The sequence below is a fragment of the Marmota flaviventris genome, chromosome 7, assembly GCF_047511675.1.
Source record: "Marmota flaviventris isolate mMarFla1 chromosome 7, mMarFla1.hap1, whole genome shotgun sequence".
Lineage (NCBI taxonomy): Eukaryota > Metazoa > Chordata > Mammalia > Rodentia > Sciuridae > Marmota > Marmota flaviventris.
Window position 1 is genome coordinate 105703428 of NC_092504.1, and position 12386 is coordinate 105715813.

Genomic DNA, 12386 nt, shown 5'->3' on the forward strand with positions numbered 1-12386 from the left:
GTCCCACTAAAAGACTTGAAAACAGGAATGCTAAAAATGAGAGGTTATAATTACCTTACTTGCTCTTTTTCACTACTGAAGTTGAATATTTTACCTTGAAACATGTTTTCCATTTAATGTTTATTTGATTTTTAAGTCATAGGAAGGTAATAATTATGCTTCATAGTTACTTAGTAGCAGTTTTCAGCAAAGGCCAACAATTAAGCTTTATAATAGCTTAATATATAATTTATAGATTATTTGAAGAAATTAATCAGACCTTTCTTCATTTCTCAATAGCACAGGAAAAATTTATCCTATAACAAAGCCTTGAGTGTATGTATCTACACAATATAAAAATTTCTGATCCCATTTTTAACTTTTATCATTTGTAGAATTTTTGTTCATTATTTTATTGCATAAACTAGACAAGGATGGTGACTTTTATCAGCAGAATTAAAAATTTCCAAAAGTTGAATGAAAGTAAAAGAAATAATGATTTTGATTACAAGTCACTTCATGAACAAAAGTATATTAATGTAGTCAATAGAACAATGGAAAGTATATAATAATGATCCTTGAAATAATTATCATATAAAGATCACATTCCCTTACAGTTTAGACTTCTGTAATGAATTCCTAACATACAGATTGTGAACTGAAAATACAAAATCACTTTCAGTACAATAGATATTGAAATGTTAAGCACGATGACTCAGCCCAAGCTTATGGCAATGTGGATCCAAGCATGGGTGCAAAACATAAATGAGAGAAGCACACTGATATACCAGTGAAATTTTATTTTAAAGGCATTAACAAATGACACAAAAGCCAAGCAGGCCTATAGTTGTCTTTTTTCATCCTTCCTAGTTTTATAAGGTAGCTCTTTAATTACTAGAGTGTTATTTTGATTATGTGGTATTCCACAATCATGTATAAAAATTACGTATTTTGTTTGCTAAATAGAAAACTTCTCTGAGATTTTTATTTGGAATCAAATAGAGGCTTATGAGATAAGGATATTTTAAAGTATAAGTTATTTCATATGCTATCTGTAAAGTACATAGAAATAATTTTTGATATTTTTATCATGTAATTTTATATCTAGAAGTCTACTGACCACTTTTTTTTATGGAAATTAAAATGCTTGTCACCAGAAAATAGGCTGTTTGTTAAAATGAAAATAATGGTCCTAAAATGCTGCAAAAATATTACTGAGCAGCAATAAATTTAGATGAACTAAACTTTTTCTTTGCTTTTTAGAATATTGTCGGGCTATATAAAAATGTACAACTGATCAAAATGAATACATGGGACATTTTATTTCACACAAAAAGAAACTAAGCGTTATGTTTCACTTAAAATAACCGAGGCGCATACTTGTCATATTTAACAGAAACGGTAAAGGTGTAACCCACAAATTACAGTTAATTCAATTAATAATAAACTTTTCTTTCTACAATCAAGTGTCCCTGGCAAGAATGTGAACCTTGCCTCGCTGAAACTTGACCAAGCAAGGTATGGAGGCAAGTTCAGGAAAGCTGTAAGCTACACCACAACAGAATTTCAAGGAAAAAAATCCAATAGTCACAGTTTGAGGAGTAAAAGCAATAAATAAAACAAACTGACAAGTACCTTATAGCCTGTATTTTTTAAAAAAATACTGTATAGTTTGTAAAATAAAGTGGCCTCATAAGCACTTGGTATACAGACCAGGAAAACAGTGATAACAAAAATAATAAGAGATAAAAAAAAAAAAATTCTAGGAAGAACTCTCAAGATTTAGTTGTTGGGCTGGGATTGTGACTCAGTGGTAGTGTGCTTGCCTAGCATGTGTGAGGCACTGAGTTCAATTCTGAGCACCACATACAAAAAAATAAATAAAATTTAAAAATAAAGTTCATTAACAACTAATAAAAATATATTTTTTAAATTGTTAAAAATAAAGAAAAATAATTTTTATTAATCCATTCATTCAACTATAATTTACCAAATACTCTATATATAATTACACATTATTCATTGATAATGTGTAATAATACTGTGTGTGTGTTTGTGAGCGCGCATGCGCACGCGTTATGTGTATGTGTATATTGCTAGGAAATGGGAATACAAAGATGAGAAAAAAGGAATATGATCTCTATTACCTGGTGTTTACAGTGGAATATAAAAGAAAGATATTTAGACAATCTATAAAAAATTCTAAACTTAACAGCTACCTTAAGTGCTAAATTTTTTAAAAAGAGGAGCATGGTGTTATGAGAACACAAAACAGTATTACAAAGTGATGCCTGAGTTTAGATAAAGTTTAGAGAAAACCAGCTAAATAAGGCAGGAATGGAGACCATTCAAGGCAAAGAGAACGTGCATGAGCCACAATCACTTCTTGCTGTCTCTCTTCCTCACCTTCAACTGAGCTAAGTAACAGAACTATATCAAACATGTAAAATAGGACGTTTGATTAAAAACTTCCATGTATTAAGATGTTAAGTCTGGCTTGCTTTTCATACATCTAACATCAGCATCAGTGAGTAATGCATAGTGGATAAATAAATAAGTTGAGTAAATATTATTCAAAGTAAATTTGTTTAGTTTCTGCTACCACAATGCATATATTTTTCATTCTCAAAGACTTGATGATAAATACAACAGTTTGTCCCCAAAAATAGGGCTGTAGCAGAAATACTCAAAACTTATAACACAATGTTAACCAAACCTATAAAAACTTTTATAAAAATTCTATATGCCTAAAAGGACGAGAAAAACCCACCCAACAAAAGAACATGGGATATAATTGGTACTGTATCTCTCTATTGCAATTTGTATTTGCCTGCATAAGTATACTCTGCATTCAGCTGTATTTGGTGAAGCTAATATGCTGGGGGAAATCATACAAGAACCAACTTCCTCATTTTACTAACATAATTCTCCAATTTAGACATCATGTAGGAGTTAATTCACATTACACAAAAATGCACTGTAGCAGAACAGACTGTGCTTAATTGTCTGGTGCCAACTAACTAGGTATTGCTCACAACTCAGAATGCCGCATAGGAAACTCCCAGGGCAGGTTGAAGTACCATGGAAGGCCCGGTAGAGTTAAGCTTATAATGACAGTTGAAATTCGAATACAGAAAGGATTAAATGCATATGTTGTGTGTGTGAGGGCGCTCTGAGTTATATGACCTCCACAAAGTGGGAGATCTATGTTTGGATAAACAAAGTATGATGAACTTACAGAGGGCCTCCAAAGCCAGAAAAGCAACACATTTGATGAATATGGAAATAGAAACAAAATGTAATTTTAGAATATGAAAGCAGCCTTAGAAAACCCCATCAAGAGCAAGTAAAATAATAATAATAATCACTCATGCTATATGAAGAGCAATACTATCAATAAAACATGATAGTCCTCTTGTCAGATCTCTTTGAATACAGTACATTAAATTACCTTTGCATAGGTTGTACACAGATATAAATCCTTAAATGTGCTAAAATAAATGTAAGCATAGGAAACATGGTTCAAATGAAGCTGATCTGCAGTGGGCAAGCATGCTCTTTAGGATCTAGTTTTACATATGACTCACTGTTAAACTAATATGCATAATAACCTGGCATGTTACCCCTTTCTATAATTTTTTGGTTGCTCATGGGGAAAAATGACTTTTAATTGGTGAAGCTGAAAATTACACACATTTACTCTTCAAATTTATCATTCAGGCATCTAATGTATTTGTAGTTCTTCCACTAGAATGAACACACTAAGAAGACATAACCTTCATCTTTCATTTCCTTCAAATTATTGAGTTTCATAGAATTATCTTTTGCACATGCTTAATAAATGGATACAAAATAAATGAAGAATAAATCTGTGTCTAAATATGCCAATAACTAATGATAAATTATCTCTGGTCAAAGAAAAATATGTAAAATATACACTAACATTATGTAAACTAGAAAGACCTTGTTAAATTTCTCACCATGTGTGACAGTCAATTTTATATTTCACCTTGGCTAGACTACAGTGCTCAGCTGTTCTACTAAACTCTGCCCTAAATGTTGCCATGAAGTTGTGTTTGATATCTGCAATCATTTGACTTTAACTAAAGCAGATTGTTCTTAATAATGTGAGTGGGTCTCACCCAATCATTTGATAGCCTCAAGAATAAAAACTGAGGTTTTCTTGAGAAGGATATCTGCCTTAGATTATAAAACAGAAATTATGCCTAAGTCCAGGCTGACAGTCAGTACTACAATTTAGTCACAGGAGACAATCCTTAAAATCCATCTTCTGATAGATACATAGACACATACACACCCTACTGTTTCTGTTTTCTGGACGACACTGACTGATTAACCATCAGGAAAAAACAATTAGACTAAAAACATCCAGAATAAGTTATATAAGATGTCATGACCAGAAATTACATTTCTATACACCTGTGCATGTTTATACATACACTTATAAAGAAGACTGACTGAAGCTTGACTTAATGACAACAGAAGTTATTAATTCAATAGTATTTGCGCTGATTTTGATGGCAGTATGAACTGCATTATTTTCTTCTATTGAAGAGGAAGATAGACACAACAGGATCTCATCTTTCCATGGCCACACTTTAAATCAGAGGCAATCATCAGTTTTGGTCCCTAAGGAGTCCTAAACTTGACTAAGTGCTGAAGATTGTTAGGGCTACATTTACACAACACAATCATTCACATGATTGCTATAATTCACCCCTTCCTCCTAAGAGTTCCACTAAAAACACCTAAACTGTAAAACTTACTCATGAAAGAGCTTTAAGACAACTTTTCTGTTAGATTAAGCACAGTTTTTAATTGGAGTATTTTGGGTCTAGTATTATTTTAAAATGCACTACAGACTTTTAACACACGAAATTAATGATGATCATTTCATTTGACAAAATGCTAAATATTTACAAAAGAAATTATTTCTTTTCCAGTTTTTTAGTTAATTCAATATGGTTACAGAATCCTTTGTTTTTTTTTCTTTTTCATACTTGAAACGTCCTTTCTTATATTCCCAACTTATTTTGAATCCATATTATTTACCTGAGTTATTTAAGTGGGCTCCCAAGGTTAAAAAAATTAAAAGAAATACAGTTCTTTTTCTGCTTCAAAACTGAAACATTCCTGTTCATATTAGGTAAAAGGAAAAAAAAAAGAATGGAAACAGAAGTATGATCAAAGAATACTAGTAAATCAATTGCAAAAACGTGAAAGGTAAAAACTATAAAAATGAATACAGGAAATTTCTGACCAAGAGAAACAGTACATAAACTATACTCAAGATTTCCCTAATAAGGGAAGATGTGCCCAGGCACACAATTTACCAACATCATGTAAGAGTGATCAATCTCTAGGCCAATACCACTAAAGACAAAATGTCTTACATGTAAATAAAGGAGTTCTTCTATGATGTCCATATTCCCTATTGACACTTTGGACACTCTGGGCAATGATGTATGAGAGGGATGCAGCACAGGATATAAACATGCTCACTCAGTCTGCAGAAGAGGTCACCGGTGTGTTGAAAAGAAGACCACCAATTTCCCAGGATCATGGATAATATGGGCTCTGAAATGGGGAGCTAAATTGTAAACTTCAGAAAGATCGGCTCATTGATCCATATATACACAGAGCCTAAGAAAATTTGTCTACTGAATGTAAGATATTTGCCAACCTCACATGACCTCAGAAAAGTGGACACTTTGAAATTTTCATCTGGTTTATGGCTAATGGTAGGAGATGCCACCTTCTGGAATTCTATAGAAAGTGAACACTGAGTGGATATTCTGAATTCTTGTTTGTGTAAGTAACAAAACAGACCATCCTTCGACCTTCATTCTCCAAATAAGCCTGTGCAACTGCTTCTAGCTTCTTTATACCTCACTCATCCTCAAATATATGTGGTAGTGATTCCATAGTTCCTCTAGTTCTTCCATTTTCTTCAGTTGAAAATGAACTTTTTCCATTTTAAGTTACTCAGTTCCAAGTTAAAAATAAATTTTCAGTCTATGAAGTAGCCAGGGAGAGCAGTATTCAATAAAAGCCTAGGTACAATTTAAGACAGCAGCTAGTTCAAGTCATTCTTAAGTGGCAATGCATGTATTCATTCAGTTTTCTCTTCCTGGGGATCTTCACACCTCAGCTTTAGACCAGTTGGTGGGTAAACATAATAAAATTAAAATGCCCTGTCCTCACAGGGCATGGGGTACAATAATGTGGTTACTTCTACTACTTTAAATGGAGATTTAAGAGCAATTCACAGACTAGTATAGGAACACAGCAGAAGTTTCTAGCATGGGATAGACGTGAGCTTCCTTGAATTTACATTTGAATTGAACCTTGAAGGATCCACTGGAATAAATCAAATGATGGAAGGTTAGTGACTCCAAGTGAAAGATGCAGCATCTGCAACAGCAGGTTCTAGGATTGGCATAAACAATATAACAGATTTTGCACTTTTGCAAGACAGTCAGCAGATTTCTAGTACCCTGGATAGCTCCCTAGCAGCAAAGATGACTGGATAGACTGAGGTCCATTTACACTGGAAGAAGGATCAAGAGGATCTGAACTTCAAACTTACCAATCTGTCTTGTATTCAAATTACACCTATTTTGGTTTTTTAAAGATCCATTTATTTCCTGCACTAGACTTCTGAGGCTTGGATATTTCTGTGTCATCAAAGAAGAGAGAATATAGAAGAGCCAGATCATCTTGAAACTCACAAGACACCAGAAAAAGAGAAATGAGAAAACTCTAAAGAATTCATATGCACATTATGCATACAGTTATATACATATCATATTTGGGCATAAAACAAAAGATAGAATAACTTTCATTTCATTTATTTTAGATTAAGCTATTCAGCAGCCATCACAACTTACTTCTAATTTATATATTAAGATTATCCCACAGGAGGTTCATACTTTTTGAAACAGGCTGATTTATACCTAATAAGCATTTATAGAATGTTTTTGTCAATGGTAATGAATGAGTACCTCTACAGCAGGACACAGCCAGAAAAGGAAAATGTACCAAATCAAACCAATCAAGAGTAAGCTATAAACACCTCCAAGAAGGGGTTACGGCAATGTGCCTTAAGTAGTTGGCATGGTGAAAGTCCAAGAATGAATGTTGAAATGAAGCATACATCTAAGACCTGGCAATGTTTAGCAATCCAGGAAACTGGCTGTACTTTGAGGATTCTGCTGGCAGACAAAGGGTTCAGATAATGAAGTGTTTCCAGAGGCAGGAACCCAGTCTTCAAAGAAATAGAGAAGACCCAGGCAAAAAAAAGGGGGGGGGGGGCTTTGTAAGGAGAAATTTAAGAAAGAAGATTAATTACTAAGAATGTTACAGTATTAGAACAGAATATTAAGAGTTGCTTTATATTAAGTCCCAAAATGCTGGGCTAGAAACCAGTCAATCCTCCCGCCACACAAGAAGAATGCTCTAAATCCAGATAGGAAGAATCTTTCAGTCAATGATTAAATAGTTATGGCAACAAAATCAGTTTTTGACTCATACTACAAATCAGGCCACAGGTGAAATATTCAGTTAACCAAACAATTATTTTTTTCTACTTGATATAATGTACCTAAATTTATTCATAATATTGACTGATTTAAACATACCATCAAATGTATAACTTTATGAAGTCAGTCTAGCAGAAGAATTCAGAATAACCAAATTTACCTCTGCTCATAGCCTTCTACTGAATCAATCTTTAAATATTTCTTTTGCTTCAAACACTTAAACATTGGTTTAAACAGATGAACTGAAGATTAAAAGTCAAAAGAAACTAAATTCAATCTGATACTATCATATGAATATATTTCATTTTCATGGGGAAAAAAGCGGATTCAAAAATTATACTTAAGGTCAACTTTTCTTGAGCAAGGTTCTCAAGTCTTTGTGTGAACCTATTCAAAAGACAAGCTTTATATTTCCAAATATGGAGGAGTATTTTTAAAGTTTGAACCGCCTCTGCATAAAGGCACACATTCTCCAAATTATATTTGATTATGTGTTAAATTTCCATTAAAGAATTCAAAGACTGACCAGATAGGGGAAGAGAATTTTGACAGAATGATATTGAAGAATCTTGAAAGACCTCCATCATCTATTTCAATCACCCAGGAAGCAACGCAGCAGCATAAAAGGCAGTGGCAACAAGGTAGGCAATGCACAGATGTTACCTGGCCCTGAGTGAAGACAGGAATAAAGTGGACATATACTTCTTAATAGTTTCTCTACCTACTGAGTTCATAATTTTTGCATAATTGTAACAAAAATAATAAAGTTTGATGTAGTTTGACCTTAAAGTCTCTGTTCTGAAAACATTATTCTCACAAACCAACTTTACAACATTAGAAGAATTATGTGACATAACATAAAGTGTAAAAAGTGTTCAGCACACTATAGACAACTGTTGATAAGATACTATCTTGGCATTTGCCAAATAGAAAGGAAAGAAACACCCATGTTTATATATGTTCTTGGAGTGCCTTTATTTTTAAACCTTTCATACTTAAAGAGTCTTTTTTTTTTTTTTTGGAAAACTAATAAAACATTCTTAGATGGCATAATTGCTTAATTTTTATTCATATATTTACTCATCCAGTATATGTTCGGCATCTACTCTTATGCTGGGCACTATTAATTCCTGATGACACAATACCAAACCAATCACATACATGTAAATAAAATATTTCAATAAGTAACACAAGGCAGAGGAACACAGAACCAAGATATTATAATATAGAGCAACTGAAACACACAAAAAAAGAGGCAAATAAAGGAGTCTTTAGGGAAGTGAGGATTGAGTTTATATCCCAAACAGAGAAGGGGTGGGGAGGTGTAGGAAGAGATGGAGGAAAAAAGTGCAGGATGTAAATACTAGATCTCAGATTTCAGAGGATCTCGAGATATCTAAAGTTATTGCAATAGTAAGGCTTAAAGAATATTCCACATGTGTGATCGTGATCCTTTGTTGTTTGGCTAAAATAACTGTAACCTTATACAGAGAAAGGTTATTACTATATGCCAAGAACAAAAATATCACATAAGCATGAGGAAGATTAAACAAACTGTCAACCTTTGTACATCATGCATAATCTTTGCTTTCTAAGTGACTACCAATAAGGTCTAGCCTGGGGTCACTACTGTGTAATTAAATTTTCACGTATTCCCTTCCCAATTCATAGCAAATGTGTGCACAAGAATAGGAAACTCATTTGAAATTCTGTCAAGAAATACAGTTAAGATGAAATCTTTTGATAGAAACAGTAATATTTTCTAAGATTAAACAGTAAAACCACAGTTTACCACCAGCTGAGAAAAATATTTAGATTAAAAAAAATGTAGCAAGCTTCAAATTTCCTTCTAAACTACTCAAAACCGGTGGTTGTCAAATGGTAGAGCATACAGCAGAGGATTCCTCTGCCAGCGTTTCTTATGCACTCACTCTGTGGTGGGGCTCCAGATATGGTGTTTTAACAAGTTAACAAGTGCTGCTGTTGTTCAGGGAACACGTTTTGAGAACCCTTGATCTAGGTTAGGAATTAGCCATTAGATAATAAAATGTTTCTTTATAAAAGACATTTGTATTTTATTCAGTATCAGAGGACAGTTAAGGTATTCAAATATTTTAATCAGATTAATTAATATTTTACAAATTACCAAAAACCATGTTTTAAGTTATCTAGGGACAGGGCCAGAAACTGAGCCAATCAACTTTTTTATCAATGACCTAAGCAAAAATTTTTGAGCAATTTTTTATATCTCATCAAAGACTCTCATAAATATTTTCAACTACCACCTTTTCTTCTCTTTTAATTTAGCCCATATGTAAATAGCTAAAATGCAATGTGGTTGTTTAAAATAAGACCAATAATAATATTTTGGTACTCTATGTATTATAATGTAAGATGCTTAGCTATATGTTTCTATAATTAGAAAAAGCATCATAATGAAACATGTTACTTTTGTTATAGTGTTTTTCCCTCAATATCCCACACCTGTCCTCCCACTCCAGACTTCATGTTTTATTGTGAACTGACACTCTTGCATGGTGAAGATAATATTACTGATAGAAGCCTATGTACTCAATATAAAGCAAGCAGATTTTGTCACTATCCAATAGGGAAATCATGCAGAGGCTGTCAGTCGCACAGTAGGCAAGATTACATTATCAAAATGATACACCTGTGACATATAGTCCAAAATCAAACTCAAAAGGGACTAATTAAAGATTGGCTGGTATATACCCTGACTATGTTGGAAATCATTCCATTCTTGCATGAATATGAAATTGGTGATTTAATAGGCTTTCACTTTTATAATAACTCTTATCATCTATGCACTGTCAACAAAATATATATGAGAAAATCTTTTAATTCAACTAATCTGAAAGTAATTCCATTTGGCTATTGAAAGTCTTATCTAATATTTGTACAATTTCTTCAGTGTCACCTTAACATACTTCTGAGCTGTCATATTGAACAGATAGGCTCAAAGTCAGTTCTGATGTTTCCCTTTGTGTTCTTAAAAATGAAGAAATGCATTCTAAGCAGTTTTGTATTTATGTAAAAACAACAAATAAATACATGCAACAAAAAAGTAAGTTTAGAATAAGTTTATGAGTACAGTTCATTTTTAAGAATATAGATAAAAACACTTTAAAATTCTTTCTACAATTCTAAAAAGTTCCCCACAATCCCAGTATCATGGCTCCATATTCATGGCAAATGATATAAGAATAGGTAAAGTATTATGTGGATATATATAATAACTTTAAAACATAATCTAATAAATCTAACAACTTTAAAATAAAAGTATGGTATTTAATGAGTCATAGTTTTATGATGATAAAATATTAAAAATTCAAGGAATGCTCATTAATGCTTTTGTTTTACACATTATCACAAGTCTTTAGAACAAAGGTAAGGAGGTTTGGGTAAGGAAGTACCTAAAACACCCCACTATAAAAGGGCTATACCTGCACAACCTTGTTATTCAATGCTTTATTGTGATATAAGTATATTTAAAGATTTAAAGTGCATATTCTCTACAAATACTCTACTGTACTTAGAGTAAGCAGTATCAGTATATGCTGTTCATTAAAAGCAAAATAAACATTTGTCTTCTCAAGTTCAGAAATACTGACAATGAACTCCAAGAGTGAAACTTTCAGAATGTTGTACATCTAAAACAGATTTGCCCAGCACATTGCACAACAGTATCTAGCAATACCTAAATCTATTGCAAAACAAATTTGCTTTCACTTCTGTCTTCTCTTTGTTTTTTCTTTTTCTATCATTCCAGGAAACTAACTGCTTAGACCTTGATTTCTTCTCATCCACAATTTACTAACTACTTATCCTTTAACATTAAGACCAAGCAAGTCTTACCTACCTTTTGAAGCCTTTTCAGATGCAATCAGTATGAAATGTTATTGTCATGCTCTGAATTGCTGTAGCCCTTTTTAGATATGCAATCTTTTATTGTCATGTTAACTCTGTTTAAAGCATGCAAATCAGATTTCTCTCAATTGGCCAGTTAGTTCCTAGGGATAGGAGCAAGAACCCCCACAATGCCTAGACAGTACACATGATAAGTCTTTTAGAATGAGTATTATGAGTTATAAAATGCAATAAAAAATTGAATAAACTTATTGTAGGAAATAATAAATGATTCACTTTTTTACTTTATGACTTTCTGTAAATTAACATTCAATAGTGTAAATGATAATTTTAAAATAAGTAACAATTGGCTCACTCTTTGAGAGTGTCAAAGAACAGATATTCATAAATACAACTTTCAATGATTGCAGTTACACGGTTCATCAATGACATTTCTTAATCACCAAGTATCCCTGTGTTTCAATGGTTTCAGATATTTAAGGTAATGACCCTCAGAGTGGGATTCTACATCTAAGTTCTAAACTGCACGTGCCAACTCAGAAAGCTGAGGCAATAGGATTGTAAATTCAAAGCCAGCCTCAGCAACTTAGCCAGACCCTCAGCATCTTAACAAAACCCTCTCCCAAAATTAGAAAAGAAAATTAAAAGGACTGGAGATGTGGCTCAGTCATAAAGCACCCTTGGGTTCAGTCCTCAGGACCAAAAGGAAAAAAAAAAAAAACTGCACATGTGTCAGTGCTGAAAATATATTTTAAACTAATATGAATCTAACCAAATCAAGTCCTTAACTCAGCTTCTTGTTTCTAATGAACAGGACTGTCAAGAAATGCCACCTTAGGCACAGGGAGGTGGTGCACACCTGTAATTCCAGTTACTCAGGAGGCTGAGACCTGAAGATCATAAGTTCTAGGCCAGCCAAGGCAAATTAGGAAGACTCTGTCTCAAAATTGAAAATTA

The 12386-nt window shown here is 32.9% G+C and overlaps 1 protein-coding gene across 1 annotated transcript in view; it reads right to left on the minus strand.

The window, feature by feature from the left end:
- The window catches only part of Ccser1 (coiled-coil serine rich protein 1), a 660775-nt gene that overhangs the window by 645971 nt on the left and 2418 nt on the right, over window positions 1-12386 (minus strand). The window lies entirely within an intron of this gene.